This window comes from Labeo rohita, chromosome 19 (assembly GCF_022985175.1).
Source record: "Labeo rohita strain BAU-BD-2019 chromosome 19, IGBB_LRoh.1.0, whole genome shotgun sequence".
NCBI lineage: Eukaryota > Metazoa > Chordata > Actinopteri > Cypriniformes > Cyprinidae > Labeo > Labeo rohita.
Window position 1 is genome coordinate 8,851,365 of NC_066887.1, and position 18,883 is coordinate 8,870,247.

Consider the following 18,883-nt stretch of genomic DNA (forward strand, 5'->3'; position numbering starts at 1 on the left):
TGAATAATGAATAATTAAAATACATTTTTTATTTGTTTTTTACGTTTGTTTGTTTAATATGGAATGAATGATTAAGCAATAATATACACATTATTTATTTATTTAGAATACTATTTTATTGCTGAAATATATAATTAAGCATTAATATACACTTTATTTATAATAATGATAATAACATTAAATGAGTGCTCAAGCAATAATATAGTTTATTTAATTATTTATTTATTTACTTTTTACTAAAACTTTCTTACTGAAATGAACAATTAATACACAGTTTATTATTTATTTATTTACTTATTTATTTATTTGTTTGTTTAACATGAAATGAACAATGAAGCAATAATATACACCTTATTTATTTGTTTACTTATAATTTTTTTACCGTTTTATTGCTAAAATGAATAATTAAGCATTAGCATACACTTTATTGATTTATTTATTTATGTATAATAACATGAAATGAGTGCTTTAGCAATAATATACACTTTTATTTATTAATTCATTTATTTACTTTTTTTGCTGAAATGAATAATTAAGCAAAATATATGCTTATTTGTTTGTTTGTTTATTTATAACATGAAATAAATGATTATGCAATAATACACACTTTACATATGTATTTATTTATTTATTTACTTATAAAATTGTATTGCTGAAATGAATGATTAATCATTAATATACAGTATTTATTTTATTTGTTTTTATAATATATTATAATATCATGAATGATTAGGCATTAATATTTTACACTTTATTTATTTTATTTAATTATTTATTATTATAATAACATGAAATGAATGATAAAGCAATAATGTACACTCTATTTAACATTTTATTGCTGAAATTAATGATAAAGAATTATTATAAACGTTTGTTTATTTATTTATTTATTGCAGGCCTACAACATTTTTTACTGACATTAATAACCAATAATACACACTATTACACAATTTATTTATTTGTTTGTTTGTATGCCTTTTAAAAATTCCATTGTTTTAATAAATAAAAATAATATATATATATTTTTTTTATTTGTTTGTTTAAACGTTTTATTGCTGAAATAATTAACTATTAATATAATTTATATATATATTGGAGTTATATGACATTTTATTGCTGAACACTTACACAATCACAATAACTTAAATCAATTAGCAGGAAATGAAATGCCAAACTCCAAGGCTGAATGATGCTCTGTGGTCCCAACTGGATTGATAAGCCCAACTTTAGCCATTCTTTTACATTTCACCATTGTACAAACCAAGACAACACAATGTGCCCATTGAAGATAATGAGTGCGTTGACTTATTTAGAGTACACAGGATTCCCTTGATAGCTGTGTCAGAAAGAGGCCTGTAGTTGATTTATGACCCCAAAACATGGCCCTGGCCTCACAGAATGATGATACAATTACCCCAATATGAGTCTTGTTACTTTCAGCCAAGTGTCATGCTTGAGACGGAGGCACTGTGGAGTCTGTTGTCTGGCTGGGCTATTTAAACCAGCGTTTATTACTCCTCCCCTTATAAATCAGTGTAGACAGTCCTGCTGAGGCCGGAGAGAGCTTGACTCAGTCCCACAGAGCACTTTGATATGGCTTCAGTTGTTGGTTTGTTTGCGTGACCCATCCATCTTTGCTGCGACACGCGGACCAATCAAGCCGCAACTAGGTGGCAAAGAAAGTAAAAATAAAACAAACAAAAGATTTACATTCAATGCTAACAAGGCTGGGGAGATCCTAATCCTCGTCCCCTGTGCTTGCAGCATGTGGTTGAGTTTCTGCCATCCTTGTAGGATTTCTCTGGGAATGCTGAGTCCTTTTAATGCTCCTGAACCAGTACTGTGGATCTGAGGCTGAACTTGCGCCACAAGACTCAATACGAACAGACACCACTAAAGGTGTTCCAGAGAATCAAGTAAATATTGCATTTAAGAAAGTTTATTACAATTTATAGTCCGTTTCTGATTCCAAATTACATGACAAAAATTGTAGTTAGTAATGTAATCCATTACATTACACATTTTAGGTAATATAATCAGATTACTTTTAGATTACTTTCAAACTGTTGGTATGGTACCCTTTCAAAAGGTACTAATATTAAAATTAGGTACAAAATGTACCTTTCAGCTTTTGTACATTAGATTACTAACCCAGTGACAGCTTTTTTTTTTTTTTTTGTGGATTCATGCCAAATTATAAAATGAATAATTCAGTCTCTAAATTCTTCTTGAATCAGCCATGCTTCAAGCTGTTATAAAATGCAGATATACACAAGCCTTTAAAGGTAATCCATATTAACGTGTGAAATCAAGCAATCATAAACAGCCTACAGGGCTGTAGCATATAAACTACATAAACTGAATTAATTCACACACACACACACGTTGTGTTTCCATGTTTTATGTGGACATTCCATAGGCGTAATGCTTTTTATACTGTACAAACTGTATTTTCTATTGCCCCACACCTAAACCTACCCATCACAGGAGACTGTGCACACTTTTACTTTCTCAAAAAACTAATTTTGCATGATTTATAAGCCTGTTTCCTCATGGGGACGTAAAAAATGTCCCCACAAGGTCAAAATTTACTGGTATTACTATCCTTGTGGGGACATTTGGTCCCCATAACGTGATAAATACCAGGTACACACACACACATACACACACACACACACACTTTTTTTTTAACCATATACAATTTTTGGAAACTACATTAGTTTATCTGTGGGTTTTCAACGTTTTGATGACTATAAAAAAAAACAAAAAAAAAACATATGAAATTCCCATTCTAAAACGTAAAATTAATAGTACATTTCCTTGTATAACTGTTTATACAGTGTGAGAAAAAGTGTGAAATTATGCTAAATAAAATAAAATAATATATTTATTAAACATTTCTAAAACAAATACCATAGTTAAGTTTTGTTTTATTATTATTTTTAACCATAAACCACTGTTTGTTTCCCCTCAAATATGATTAATAGTATATTATTAGTATAGTATATGAACAGTATATTTTCCTTTATAAATGTCTGTTTATACTGTGTGAGAAAAAGTGGACAATTATGCAAAATAAAATTGACAAATATATTTATTTAAAAAATAGGCTACTATTTTTAAAACAAATGCCATAGTTATGTTTTGTTTTATTATTATTTTTAACCATTGGTTAAACTTTTTTTTTTCCCCTCAAATATGATGATTAGTATATTATTAGTATAGTATATAAACAGTATTTTAATATATAAATTAGTGTTTTTTATGATGATTCCAAATATGATTGTAAAAATTACTGTACATTTTCAAGTCTAAATGACTTTATATTGTGTGAGAAAAAGTGGGAAATTAAGCTAAATAAAATTGACAAATATATATATATATATATATATATATAGACTACCATATCTATAACAATTTTCATAGTTTTTTTTTTTTTTTTTTTTTTCTTTTGTTGTTGTTGTTGCTGTTGTTGTCTTTTTGTTACCTTTTTTATACCATAAGCCTTTAATTAAACCATTGTTATTATTATTATTTTTTAATGATTCCAAATAATATGATGGTTCTACAATATAAAAGTAACAGTATATTTTCATGTATAAATGACTGTTTATACTGTGTGAGAAAAAGTGGGGAATTATGCAAAATAAAATAAACAAAACTGATAAATATATTTAGAAGTAATAGGCTATCATTTTTATAACAAATTTCATAGTTAAGTTTGTATTGTTATTATTTTTATGATGATGAAATATAATGATTCTACAATGTAAAAATATCTATGTGATAAATGTAGAAAAAGTGGTAAATTATGCAAAATAAAATTCACAAATATATTTATTATATAAATATTTATATTTTATAATTACACAATATAAATATATTTATTTTATTAATATGTTACTATTATTATTATTATTATTATTATTATTATTAACCACTGGTTAAACCAGTAAATATATATAAATATAAATAAATGTATTTTAGTATTTATACTGTGTGAGAAGTGGGAAATTAAGAAAAAATAAAACAGTTGGCTTTTATGTTACTGAAGCAAAAGAAAATCATTAAATTATTGAAAAATATTGATTTTGTATTAAGTTCGTAATCTTTTTACTCTTTAGTAATGCATGAGAATATAGAAGTACCAAGAAACATTTTTAATCCATTCGATTTGAATTTATTCATATAGCTCTTTTAACAATAAATATCATTCTTTGCGGCCCCCTGGCACATTTTGATTGTAGTGCTTATCGTGTAGATGTTTAAAGTCATTAATGTGGGAATTAAGTGGGAAAATAAATGTCTGTTGGACATAAAGTGTTAAAGATTAATGCAGCTCCAGTTTGATGTGTCTGAAATGCAGTATGGATTTTTCCCTGAGGCTGCAGAAACTCCTCACCGTGTGGTAATTGCAATTGCATGAAACAAGGTTGGTAGTGACAAGTCAATGCTATAGAGAGGACTTGGATGAATTCATTAGTGTGTGTGTGTGTGTTTAGGAGTAAGTGTTTGCATATGCATGTTTCATGCTTCAGGAGGCAAAAAGAAAATTAACCAGCAATTGACCTTCTGTGTCTTCCATTGTAGAAGATGGAGACTTCGGCTGAGCATAATTACTAGGCTTTTACCTATATAAGTGTGTGTGTTAGACCATGTATATATATATTTAAATATATGTTTTGGTGTGCATTTAAAGTGTGGGAGGTGTTTTTGTGTGTATGTTATCATGTTGGCCAATAATACACCTCATTACCAGCTTGACTGCAAAATGATTACACTTGATAATGGGATACACACACACACACATATTATATTTTTCTCTCTCTGTCTCTCTCTCACACACACAGTCTGGCGGGGGTCTCGGTAATGGAGTCATTATAGGCTTCAGTGGTTTGAGGACTTATCACAGGATACAGGAAGTCTGCTGGGAGAAAAAAATCAAATGAGTTCAACCAAGCGCACAAAAGACCATTTCATTAAGCTCTGCCCCTATCAGCAGAAGATGGGCCCACCCTCGCCGCCCCCCGCGCCGTACAGGAATAGGTCATTTATTAAAAGGAGACTAATGGGATTGTGCTTTAATGTAAACGGCACTCATCTGTTTGGGTTCGGTGTTTAAACCAGCCATTATTCTGCTCGTTACAAAGAGAGGGTGGGAATTATCTGACGGCTGTCAGTATGTCCATCTGCGCCGAAGCCGTCACAAAGCTCGCTGACCACAAAGACTGTGATTATTCTTATGTGGCTGTCAGCATGTGTTGTGTGTGTTCATCAGCCTTATTAATCAAACGACTTCTATTGGAGATACTATTTTCTTATGTGAGATGCTTTTATATGGACGTGATGGACAGATTTGATTTCTGTTTGACAGAAAAGATATAAAATGTCAAAGACTCAAAATCTGGCCATGTGTCTTATACAAATTATGACTTCTAATGAGGCAAGGTTGTGCCATTTATCATGTAACTGTATTGAATGTGCACTTGTAGGGTACTTCAGATCTTAAAAGTATATATATATTTTAAAATCTCTACTACAGAAGATAATATGTGACCCTGAACCACAAAGCCAGTCATAAGTAGCATTGAGTATATTTGTAGCAATAGCCAACAATGCATTGTATGGGACAATATTGTCAATTTTTCTTTTATGCCCAAAATCATTAGGATATTAAGTAAAGATCATGTTCCATGAAGATATTTTGTAAATATCCTACTGTAAATATACAAAAACCTTAATATATCAAAACTTTGCTAAGAACTTTATTTGTAAAATTTTAAAAGTGATTTTATCAATATTGTGATTTTTTTTTTTTTTTTTACACCCTCAGATTCCAGATTTTCAAATAGTTGCATCTCGGCCAAATATTGTCCTACACTGTAAAAAACTATTTGTTGAGTCAACTTAAAATAATTTGTTACTCGGCTGCCTTAAAATTTTAGGTTCAGTAAACTCAAAAAAGTTTAGTCGACTTGAAATGTTAAGTTGTACTAAGTGACAACTAACAATATTTGTGTTCATTCAACTTAATTTATTTTAAGGCATTAATCAATTTTAAGGCAGTTGGGTAACAAGCCAGCTTTCTCTTTCTTTCTTTCTTTTTTTTTTTCGTTTAGTCAACTCAAATGTAACAAATTAAACAGTTAAGTTAAACAGGGTAACAAATTATTTTAAGTTGATTCAACATTTGATTTGATTCAAACCATACATCAGTGGAAAGTTTATTTCTTCAGCTTTCTGATGATGCATAAATCTCAATTTCAAAAAAATGTCCAAAAAAATATGTTTTTGTGGTCCATGGTCACATATAATAATGAAATAAAACATACTTAACTCTTTCTCTGCCAGTATTTTTGAAAAAAGTTACTTCTGAAAGCCTCTACTTAAACAAACAAACAAACAAACAAGCTTCAAGCATTCTTTTCTTTTTTTTATCAACACTTGAATGTAATAAGTTTCATCAAAAAAACAACATTTTGAGTAAAAAGCCAAGAACATCACGCTATTATCAAATACTACATCTGGATCATATTCAGTATGGTGATCAAAGCATAGATGCAATAGATCGCTTCCATCAGCACTCTCAAAGCTTGCACAAACCTTTACCGCTTCCTGGATTGACATTTCACTCTGTAGGCTGTTTTTATATATATGCTGTATTGTTGTTGATGATGGCTTTATTTTTCATATGCATCTGATTACATATGTGATCACTTGTTTCTGTGTCTTCCTCACGTGTGCTTTTGATTGGGAGATTTTGGACTCATTCAGGGGCGTAATAGTGCCCCGAGTGTATAACAGTGAAAAACGTGGAAACCCAGAAAATTATGTGTTTGGCGTGGAAAGAGTTAAAAAGAGTAGGCTTTCATTACTTTTTTATTATTTCAGCAAAATAATGAATTTTCTAAACACACTTACACTTGAAGTAAAAAAAATTACATAGACCTAGCAGAATTTACAAAATGTTAATCATTTTACCAAAATAAGAGGGATTATACAAAATGCATGTTATTTTTTATTTAGTACTGACCTGAATAATATATTTCACTTAAAAGATGTTTTCATATAGTCCACAAAAGAAAATAATCATTGAATTTATTAAAAAAAATTACCCCGTTCAAAAGTTTACATACACTTGATTCTTAATACTGTATTTTTACCTGAATGATCCACAGCTGTGTTTGTTTGTTTAGTGATAGTTGTTTATGAGTCCCTTGTTGGTCCTGAACAGTTAAACTGCCTGCTGTTCTTCAGAAAAAGTCCTTCAGGTCCCACAAATTATTTGGTTTTTCAGCATTTTTGTGCATTTGAACCCTTTCCAATGACTGTATGATTTTGAGATCCATCTTTTCACACTGAGGACAACTGAGAGACTCATATGCAACTATTACAGAAGGTTCAAACACTCACTGATGCTTCAGAAGGAAAAACCATGTATTAAGAGCCAGGGGGTGAAAACTTTTGAACAGAATAAACGTGTGCATATTTTAAACATTTTAAGTTCAGTCAACATTGTTTGTTCAGTAAACTCAAATATCTAAGTTTTCACTTAGTACAACTTAACATTTTAAGTTGACTAAACTTATTTGAGTTGACTGAACTTCAAATTTTAAATCTGCAGGGTAACAAATTATTTTAAGTTGACTCAACAAATTGCATTTTTTTTTGTTTTTTACAGTGCACTTATTCACAGTGATAACATTTTAAGCAATTAATTTCGAATGCTCTACATAGACAGCATCTCCATGTCTCATACAAACGGCACAGGAAATACAATTATTTAAAAAAAAGAAAAATGTATGTTGCATCATGGCTAAAGGTTGGGTAAAACAGTCAACATTTATTTAGATCTATGTTGCTACTTTTGTTGCTGAATTTCAAGTAAGTTACTGTATGAATTTTATTTTTGCACTTTGAGTGTTTTTTCTCCCTTTTCTTCCTTTTTTGAGCTTAGTTTGTATTGTGGTATCTCCTAAGAATAGGATTTTTATTCTACCTTTTTAGCGGGCTTTGCGTCGGGAGCGCACATATGATGCCTTAAAATGCTGCTTTCTAGGTTTTGGAGTGAAAGAGTGTCATTTGATCATCCTTTCATCCCTTCCCCAGTCAGTGCTTTATGTAATTGAGTCAAGTGGGCCATATTAACCCCGGCCAGCTTGTGACTGGCCAAGCCACTGGTCACATAAACAGTTGGCGGGTGTCCTGTTTCTCTTTCGCCTGATTCTCTATGCGCTCTAGGGCTGGAATGGATAAAGAACACTATAGATATCAGCTCATTCTCAGAGGAACGCTACTCTCGAATCATAGTGACCCTCCTGGGAATAGAGAGAAGTGGAGTGGTATTGACTGCTGTCTGTCTCTGAGGGAGGTCAATAGACAAACACCAGGTAATTTATCCACCCATCAATGCGTTAAAAAAAGAAAAAGCACCACAGAAAGCGGTGCTGCTGTAAGGTTACGGGCCATTTTCTTATCACAGGCTAACAGATGTATAACTGGGCGGTCTAAAAGCGATGCTGGGATCAAATGGTGTGCTGACAAGCTGTCCGCTAGTTGTCCAAATAATTTGAGAATCATTAGTGTCATGGGATACCCCATCAGTGAGGAGAAGGATGACCAAATGGAGGATGAAGCATTGATAGTATGTGGGACGGACATCTAGACTTTGGTGGTCTGTGTCTGGGAGGTCTTATATGTGTCAGTGTCCTCTACAGCATCTGTAGTATTACAGTGGTCAAATGTGCTCATGACGTTAATCACTATCTATTTTAGATTGTTAGTGATTATGTTAAAATGAATCAAAGGGTCAAAAATTAAACAGGGCTCAGGGCAAAATGTCTGAAGTGGTAGTTTAGTTTGTTGTGGGCCCATAGTACGTTCCTCGGGTATGAGACATTTAATATATTTCATAAAAGTCTGTTCTAAGCGTATGTAGTTATAGTTATAGTAGTCTTATACTGTAATAATAATAATACTGTATCTGCATTAACTGTTGTTTAAATATACACTGACGTTCCGAAGTTTGGGATCAGTATGACTTTTAATGTTTATTAAAGAAGTCTCTTATGCTCATCAAAGCTGCATTTATTTGATCAAAAATACAGGGGAATAATAATAAAAAAAAAAAACAGTAACATTGTGAAATGTTATTACGATATAAAATAATGGTTTCTATTTTAATATACTTAAAAATATAATTTATTCCTGTGATGCAAAGCTGAATTTTCAGCATCATTACTCCAGTCACATGATCTTTCAGATTTTTTTCCAGGATTCTTTGGTGAATAAAAAGTTCAAAAGAACAGCATTTATTCAAAATATAAATCTTTTCTAATAATTCAAGTCTGTACTATCACTTTTTTGTTAAATCAATTTAACACATCCTTGCTGAATAAATTCTAAATTCTTGCTGAATATTAATTCCTAAAAAAAAAAAAATTACTGACCCCAAACTTTTGAACAGTAGTGTATTGTTACATTACATGTAAGATTTATATTTTAAATAAATGCTGTTTCTTTTTTAGATTATTGCACAATATCAGAATGATTTCTGAAAGAGTAATGATGCTGAAAATTCAGCTTTGATCACAGGAATAAATTAGATTTTAATGTATATTAAAAATAACAATGTTATTTTACATAGTAAAAAATTACATTTTTTTACTATGTAAATTTTTTTACTATGTACATTTTTTTTAATCTGGATTTTTGATCAAATAAATGCAGCACTGATTAGAAACTTAACTGTTATGTATAAAAATAACTGTTGTGAAAATAAAATAAAATATAGCAGAATTTTATTGTTTTATGAATTTTGATGTTGTTTTTTTATGCAACGACCATAACTGCATATTTATATAGATTAAAGAGCATTTATTTGATATTTAAACAATTAATGGTTGATTAAATTTAGTTGTAAATTGTTGTAAATTGCCTCATAAAGGCATAAAATAAACCTGCAAATGATTTCCAGGGAATATGCATCCCTTAAAAAAAAAATAATAATAAATTAAATTAAATTAAATTAAATTATATATAATTTCTAACATTATTTAATTTGTCTGTCTTTTTGTTTATTTGTTTTTTTATTTATGTATTTGTGTATTTGTTCTTTTTTTTATTTCATGTCACAAACATATTTTCAACAAACAATGAATATGGTGCATAAAGTGCAAATCAATGAATGCTTTCTGACAACACTACAGAATTCAATCTTTGGAAAAAGGCACTCAGGATAATACTGCCATATGTCACTGTGACAAATATTGAGAGCACCTGAGTGTGTGTGTGTATTTGTGTGTGTATTTGTTAGAGAGAGGAAAAGAGAGTATGCCAAATACTGATTACAGTGGTGTAGATGTAGTCTATTAAACATATATCAATCATACGCCATGCTAAAACCACACGTTGGTTCTTCAATGTGGCTGCTCTCCCTTCTTTACCCATGTCACCTCACACGCATTTTGTGATTCTGTCTAATCAGATTGCATGCTTATTAGCTCACATTTTAACGACAGAAATTCAACACATATGCATAACTAAAAATCAACATAATTCACATTAAGATGTTAGATTAAGATTGTTACTCTGTATCACCTCTGCCATATATATATATATTTTTTTACTAAAAAAGAACTCTCATATAATAATAATAATATAATAACCTATTTAACACGTAATCACATTACACAGTTAATGACAGAAGGGTCAAACGGTGTCGATTGTCATTCTCCAATATTCTGCACTCACATTACTCAAAGTGACCAGACGGTGGCGCTTGAAATCAGCATGTGATATTTCACTCTTTCCACCTCTTCACATCCACAATTCAAGGAAACTGACTCAATTCTCAGATTAAGGTGTACTTAACAGTAAACTATCAGCAGCTGTACTGCGAATGAGCCAGGAATGCGCATTTGTTTTTATGTAAAACCTTTTTCTAAAGGACACTGTGGCTGAAAGGCAGAGTTTTCATAGTCTATTAAATATCTATACTGGACTAAAATTCAGATAAAGATTATTAGTAAAAAAAAAAAAAATCTGTTCATTCATGAGGTTTATTTTGCTGTTGTGCCAAACAACTTCTACGAACAGAAAAGTTTATACCAAACTAACTCCGCTAACACATTTGTCTGATGTAATTATTTTTATAATATGATTAATTTAATACAATTTAACCATCTTTGAAATATTTTTTACTTATTTTAACACCTAAATAACTAGTAGTGGTCTATTAATGTTTGTCATGTCAGAAAAAAATCATAAAATGATCCTTACTTCAACATAATAAAATATTATCTCATAATAAAACACAATCAATGAGACAAGGTATGAATTAAAAGTTAACGGTCTACCAACCAACACTAGTCTCCCCTAACATATTCCAAACCATGAACCGAGCATGAACCACTATTTATTCTTTTTATCGTTTCTATTTTGAACCTAACAAGGAAATGTTGTTATATGTTTTTGGGCTGGCCAAAAGATAAAGAAATACAGAGAAAGCAAGAGAGAGAGAGAAAGGCAGAGCGAGAGAACGCGGGACAGACTTTAGATAGTAAAAGAGGCTAAAACGTTTTTCAGCTAACATTGGTCCCAGTGGAGGATGGATTGACTGTGGGTGAATAATACATGGCTGGTGAGGGAGTAATGAAGTGGAAGTGATGGGGAGGAATACGCTGCTCTCAGTGGGATGGGGAAATGCATACTTTAAAGAGCTCTCGCTCTCTCTGTGGCACTGGCCTGGAAAACAAGCCAAGCAGACGCACATACTCTTCCCACAGCCGTTCCTCTGGAACTCCACACAGCTGTCCGGATTGGGTTTGTAACTTCACTCAGACATTCGCTGCTCATACTGTTCCACCGTCAGGCTTGATGCTGCTGTGCTGGTCTTCAGCATTTAGTGAGCATCGCCTTGACACCGAGAGCTTATAATGAAAGTAAACGACAGTGATGTAGACTTAGGCACTGACAAATATATTAATAGATCTAGACATGCAGCAGATCTGTGTTTGGTGCACTTGAGTGCATTGCCAGTGCAGCTCAGCTTCAGATCAATGAATTTAGTGCTTTTATTTTTTATAAATTAGTAAAAAAGACTGATTGACATTTTGAAAATCCTTCAATTCATGCTTAAACCTATGAAATGTATATAAACTTACAAACAGCACTGTACCATAGTACTGAATGATTATGGTATATGCAAGGCACTCCAAAGAAACATCAAAGATTACCATGGTAATGCCATAGTAGTTTCAGTTAAGACCATGTCACATTCTTATCTCTCCCTAATTAAAAGAAACCCACAAGAAAATGGTCTGCGGTCCCTAGACTACATGTATGTAAGGATAGCAGTCTCCTGACCCCCTCTAGAGAAGACTAAAAGCTTTATCCATGCTTTTGCCATTTTGAACACTGCATATTTGACTTGCTGGAAACAACATGATGCCATGGTCATTTAAACAATAACTGGCTATTATACTATAAGTGTGATCTTCAGGTTCCCTGTAGGTTCCTCACTACTAGCTGCATGCTATTCTTGTGCTTTTAAGCATATTTGAAGAATTGGAAATTCCAAATGGGAAAACAGATTATGCAAGTTTAGTCCTTTCAAAGAAAAGCCCAACAATGTTTGTTTCATAATATCCAATGATATAACCAGAAGTTTATGTTTTAGAGTGACAACATAAACACTTTTTTTATTTAGAATAATCCCTAATTTATAAAACAGGAGTCGAAGACATAACGATTAACTAGACCGTAAGTGTTCTAGGGCTACAAATTAGATAGAGACACATTTATGGCAAATTGATTTACTAGAATGAATCTGACTTGAGAGAGCAAGAGTCATTAAGGATCATTAAGGATGCCGCCTTGTCACAATTCTTGCCGCCTTGTCACAATTCTGTATTGTTAAAGGCGGTATATAAATAAAGGTGACTTGACATGAATTGATTCTGTAGAATGACTCAAACTTTCTAATGTTTTAAACAGAGAGAGCAGTAGAATGCTCATCACTAGAATAAATCAGACTTTCCAGTCCTACATAACAGAGAGAGACACATTTATGATAAACTGGTTCACTAGAACGAATCAGACTTTCCAGCTCTGGATATAAGAAAGAGCCATTTAGAATTAACTGATTCAATAAAATGTCTCAGACTTTCCAGAGCACTTCAAGATGAGCTGATTCATTAGAATGAATCAGATTTACCAGCACTACATGAGAAAGAGATGGATGTTTAAGATGAACATATTCACTTGAATGAATCTGACTTTTCAGCTCTACACGTGAGAGTGAGCCATTTATGATGAACCAACTCACTAGAATGAATCAGACTTTTCAGTTCTATAAATGAGAAAGACAGCACTGTTTATGATCAACCAATTCACTATGAGAGAGAGAGCCAATTAGAATGAACTGATTCAGTAGAATGACTCAGACTTTCCAATGTATTATAACAGAGAGAGAGCGCTTCAGGATGAGCCAATTCATTAGGATGAATCAGATTCACCAGAGAGATGGGTGTTTAGATGGGTGTTTCAGTGCTATCAAAGAGTAAGTTAATGATGAACAAATTTAAAGAATCAGACTTTCCAGCTGTGCACTTAAGAAATGTCTATGACAAACAGATTCAGTGGAACGAATCAAACTTCCAAGCCCTATACATAAAAGAGAGAGAGCCATTTATAATGAGCCAATTCACTAGAATGAATCAGACTTTTCAACTCTGCATAGAAAGAAAGAGCCATCTGGGATAAACTGATTTAGTAGAATGACTCAGAGTTTCCATCATCACATAACAGAGAGAGAGAGCACTTTAGGATGAGCAGATTCATTAGAATGAATCAGATTTACCAACGCTAGAGAGATGGATGCTTATGATGAACAGATTCTCTTGAATGAATCTGACTTTCCAGCTCTGTACGTGTGAGTGAGCCATTTTTGGTGAACCAATTTGCTAGAATGACTCAAACTTTACAGTGCTATGAAAGAGTGACAAGTTAATGATGAACAAATTCAACAGAAATAATCAGACTTTCCAACTCTACATATTAGAGATAGAGGTGTTTATAACAAACATATTTAGCGCCATGAATTAAACTTTACAACCCTACATAGAAGAGAGAGAGAGCTGTTTATGACAAGTCAGTTCACTAGAATGAATCAGACTTTCCAGTTCTACAAATGAGAAAGACAGCAATGTTTATGTTTAACCAACATACTATGAGAGAGAGAGCCATTTAGCATGAACTGATTCAGTAGAATGACTCAGATTTACCAGCACTACACATGAGAGTGAGCCATTTATGACAAACCAATTTGATAGAATGAATCAACTTTGCAATGCTATGAAAGAGTGATAACTTAATAATGAACAAATTCATTAGAAAGAATCTGAATTTCTGGCTCTACATATAAGAGATAGAGGTGTTTATAATGAATTGAGTCAGAAGAATAAATCAAACTTTCGGGCCCTACATTAAGGAGAAAGACATTTATGATGAGCCAATTCACTAAAATGAATCAGACCTTCCAGTTCTACAAATGAGAAAGACAGCACTGTTTATGATCAACTGATTCACTTGAATGAAACAGACTTTCCATTGTATTATAACAGAGAAAGAGCACTTCAGAATGAGCCAATTCATTAGGATGAATCAGATTTACCAGCACTACATATGAGAGAGAGAGACAGATGTTTATGATAAAGAAATTCACTTAAATGAATCTGACTTTCCAGCTCTACATATGAGAGTGAGCCATTCATGATGAACCAATTTTCTATAATGAATCAAACTTTCCAGTGCTAGGGTGAGAAGTTGATGATGAACAAATTCATTAGAAAGAATCAGACTTTCCAGTTCTACATATAAGAGACAGGGGTGTTAATAACAAACAGGTTTAGTGGAACAAATCAAACTTTCCAGCCTTTCATAAAAGAGAGAGAGTGGTTTATGATGAGCTGATTCACTAGATTGAATCAGACTTTCCAGTTCTACATATGAGAAAGAAAGCACTGCTTATGATGAACTGATTCACTAGAATAAATCAGACTTTCCATCCCTCCATAACAGAGAGAGACACATTTATGATAAACTCATTCACTAGAATGAATGAATCTGGCTTTCCATCCCTCCATAAATGAGAGATTCATTTATGATGAACTGATTCACTAGAATGAATCAGACTTTCCATCCCTCCGTAACAGAGAGACACATTTATGATGAACTCATTCACTAGAATGAATCAGACTTTCCATCCCTCCATAACAGAGAGAGACACATTTATGATGAACTGATTCATTAGAATGAATCAGACTTTTCATCCCTCCATAACAGAGAGACACATTTATGATGAACTCATTCACTAGAATGAATCAGACTTTCCATCCCTCCATAACAGAGAGAGACACATTTATGATGAACTTATTCACTAGAATGAATCAGACTTTTCATCCCTCCATAACAGAGAGACACATTTATGATGAACTCATTCACTAGAATGAATCAGACTTTCCATCCCTCCATAACAGAGAGAGACACATTTATGATGAACTCATTCACTAGAATGAATCAGACTTTTCATCCCTCCATAACAGAGAGACACATTTATGATTAACTCATTCACTAGAATGAATCAGACTTTTCATCCCTCCATAACAGAGAGACACATTTATGATGAACTGATTCACTAGAATGAATCAGACTTTCCATCCCTCCATAACAGAGAGAGACACATTTATGATGAACTGATTCATTAGAATGAATCTGGCTTTCCATCCCTCCATAACAGAGAGAGGCACATTTATGATGAACTGATTCACTAGAATGAATCAGACTTTCCATCCCTCCATAACAGAGAGAGACACATTTATGATGAACTGATTCACTAGAATGAATGAATCTGGCTTTCCATCCCTCCATAAATGAGAGATTCATTTATGATGAACTGATTCATTAGAATGAATCTGGCTTTCCATCCCTCCATAACAGAGAGAGGCACATTTATGATGAACTCATTCATTAGAATGAATCAGACTTTCCATCCCTCCATAACAGAGAGAGGCACATTTATGATGAACTGATTCATTAGAATGAATCAGACTTTTCATCCCTCCATAACAGAGAGACACATTTATGATGAACTGATTCACTAGAATGAATGAATCTGGCTTTCCATCCCTCCATAAATGAGAGATACATTTATGATGAACTGATTCACTAGAATGAATGAATCTGGCTTTCCATCCCTCCATAACAGAGAGAGGCACATTTATGATGAACTGATTCACTAGAATGAATCAGACTCTCCATCCCTCCATAACAGAGAGAGACATTTATGATGAACTGATTCACTAGAATGAATGAATCTGGCTTTCCATCCCTCCATAAATGAGAGATACATTTATGATGAACTGATTCACTAGAATGAATCTGGCTTTCCATCCCTCCATAACAGAGAGAGACACATTTATGATGAACTGATTCACTAGAATGAATCAGACTTTCCATCCCTCCATAAATGAGAGATTCATTTATGATGAACTCATTCACTAGAATGAATCAGACTTTCCATCCCTCCATAACAGAGAGAGACACATTTATGATGAACTGATTCATTAGAATGAATCAGACTTTTCATCCCTCCATAACAGAGAGACACATTTATGATGAACTGATTCACTAGAATGAATCAGACTTTTCATCCCTCCATAACAGAGAGACACATTTATGATGAACTGATTCACTAGAATGAATGAATCTGGCTTTCCATCCCTCGATAAATGAGAGATACATTTATGATAAACTGATTCACTAGAATGAATCTGGCTTTCCATCCCTCCATAACAGAGAGAGACACATTTATGATGAACTGATTCATTAGACCGAATCAGACTTTCCATCCCTCCATAACAGAGAGAGGCACATTTATGATGAACTGATTCACTAGAATGAATCAGACTCTCCATCCCTCCATAACAGAGAGAGACATTTATGATGAACTGATTCATTAGAATGAATCAGACGTCCCAGCTCTGCTTATGAGAGAAAACCATTTAGGATGAATTGATTTAGTAAAATGAATCATTTTTACACTACATAATACAGAGCAGAGGTCTTCAACCCTATTTCTGGGGACCCACTATCCTGAAGAGTTTAGCTACAACCCTAATCAAACACACCTGACGCAACCAATCAAGGTCCTCAAGACTGCTTAAAAATTGCAGGCAGGTGTGTTGAAGGTTTGAAATAAATTTTCCAGGAGAGTGGGTCCCCAGAAGCAGGGTTGAATACCTCTGATATATAGAGCTGTTTATGATGAACTGATTCACTAAAATTAATTAAACTTTCCATACAAGAGTGAGAGCCATTTATAGCAAACCAACTGAAAAAATCCTCTGTTGATCTCACAAAAGACCTCTTAGATCCTACAGCACTTGCAGTTCATTCAGGTCGTCTCTTTAAGCAGTCTTTCTATGCCAAACTGTGCTTATACTCCAGCAATAAGTTGAGTTCTTCCCTGCTTGTGTCTGTCAGAGAGGGTTCCTGTGTAGAGAGGGAATGAAGTGTCAGAGATCACTTGACAGTGGTCCCCAAGGTGCAGCTCTTCAGGGCTAAAGTGTGTGAGAAGAGAATCAACTCCCACTCCATTTCCTGTCCTCCCCCTCCAACCCTCCATTTTCTGCCTGGATGAACCAATAGTCTGCCTGAGAGCATGCAGTAGGTCCCACCTGGACCATCCGAAGCAAAAAAGCACAAGAGCGAGCAGGACAGAGATGGAGAAAGGAAAGAGGGAATGTTTAGGAAACGGCTAAGTGTTCTAAAACTAGAAAGATGGAAAGTGGAAAGAAGTGGCCGGAGGTTGAAGGTCAATCGTATGGAGATTCATACCTTTCTTGTTTTGAAGGTAAGTCAGATTTGGACAGCACAGCCCCACTGTCACCGTCCCTGGAGACCGAAGAAAGAGTGTTCACTCACATGAATGACATTTAATTTGTTTCATGAAAAGAGTGCTCATATATTGAACAAGCACTGTTGTCTGTGTTTGGAGTTTGGAATGGAAATAAAGCTTTTGCTCATGTGCTGCTTCTCCAGTCCAACAAAAAACCTGTCAGTCAAAGGACTGGCAATTTGTATTTGCCTGTAACAATGAATGATGGTCTCTTCATCTATGTAAACACACCCGTCTCCACACATTCATCTTCCACTGCCTCAATCATTGAGACAAACAGTTCAGTAGATTATGATGTAACTCTATCAAGCAGCTGTCCATCTGGGAGCTCCATTTAAATGCCTGCAGTGGTAGGACGTCCCACAGTCTGTCGGTTTCATTCTGATCTACATCAGACCGGGACATCGGAGAGATTCAAACATGTTTTGTCAATTCACTCTCCTTCTTGTGTATTAACACTTTTGGTTGTGGAACATGATGATTTTATTGGAAGTTTGAGGTATACCTGAAGTAAATATTTCAGATACACCTCAGTTATTTTATATATATATATTTTTAGTCAATTTGTTATAGTAATATTTGTATCTTTTTTTCTTTCTCCATTACTGAGCAAAAAATATGTCATAAAATAAAATAAATTAAATTTAAGTCGCAATCATGTAAAACATACAATAAAATAGTTCACTGAGTGCACAAACAAATAAGCACCCATCATTTTTTTACATTAAATATTGTAATCAACTGTATTACATGTGCTGTGAGTCCGAACAATGAATTAGGTGGTTACAGTGCTTTCAGCGGATGTCTATCAGTGTTTCAGTCTCTAATGAAAAGACTTCTGGATCGCAGGAACAAAGTGTTAAGTAAATGCACTGAAGTGCATACATATTAAATGAACTCTGGCAGACCAAACCTCTCAGCTAC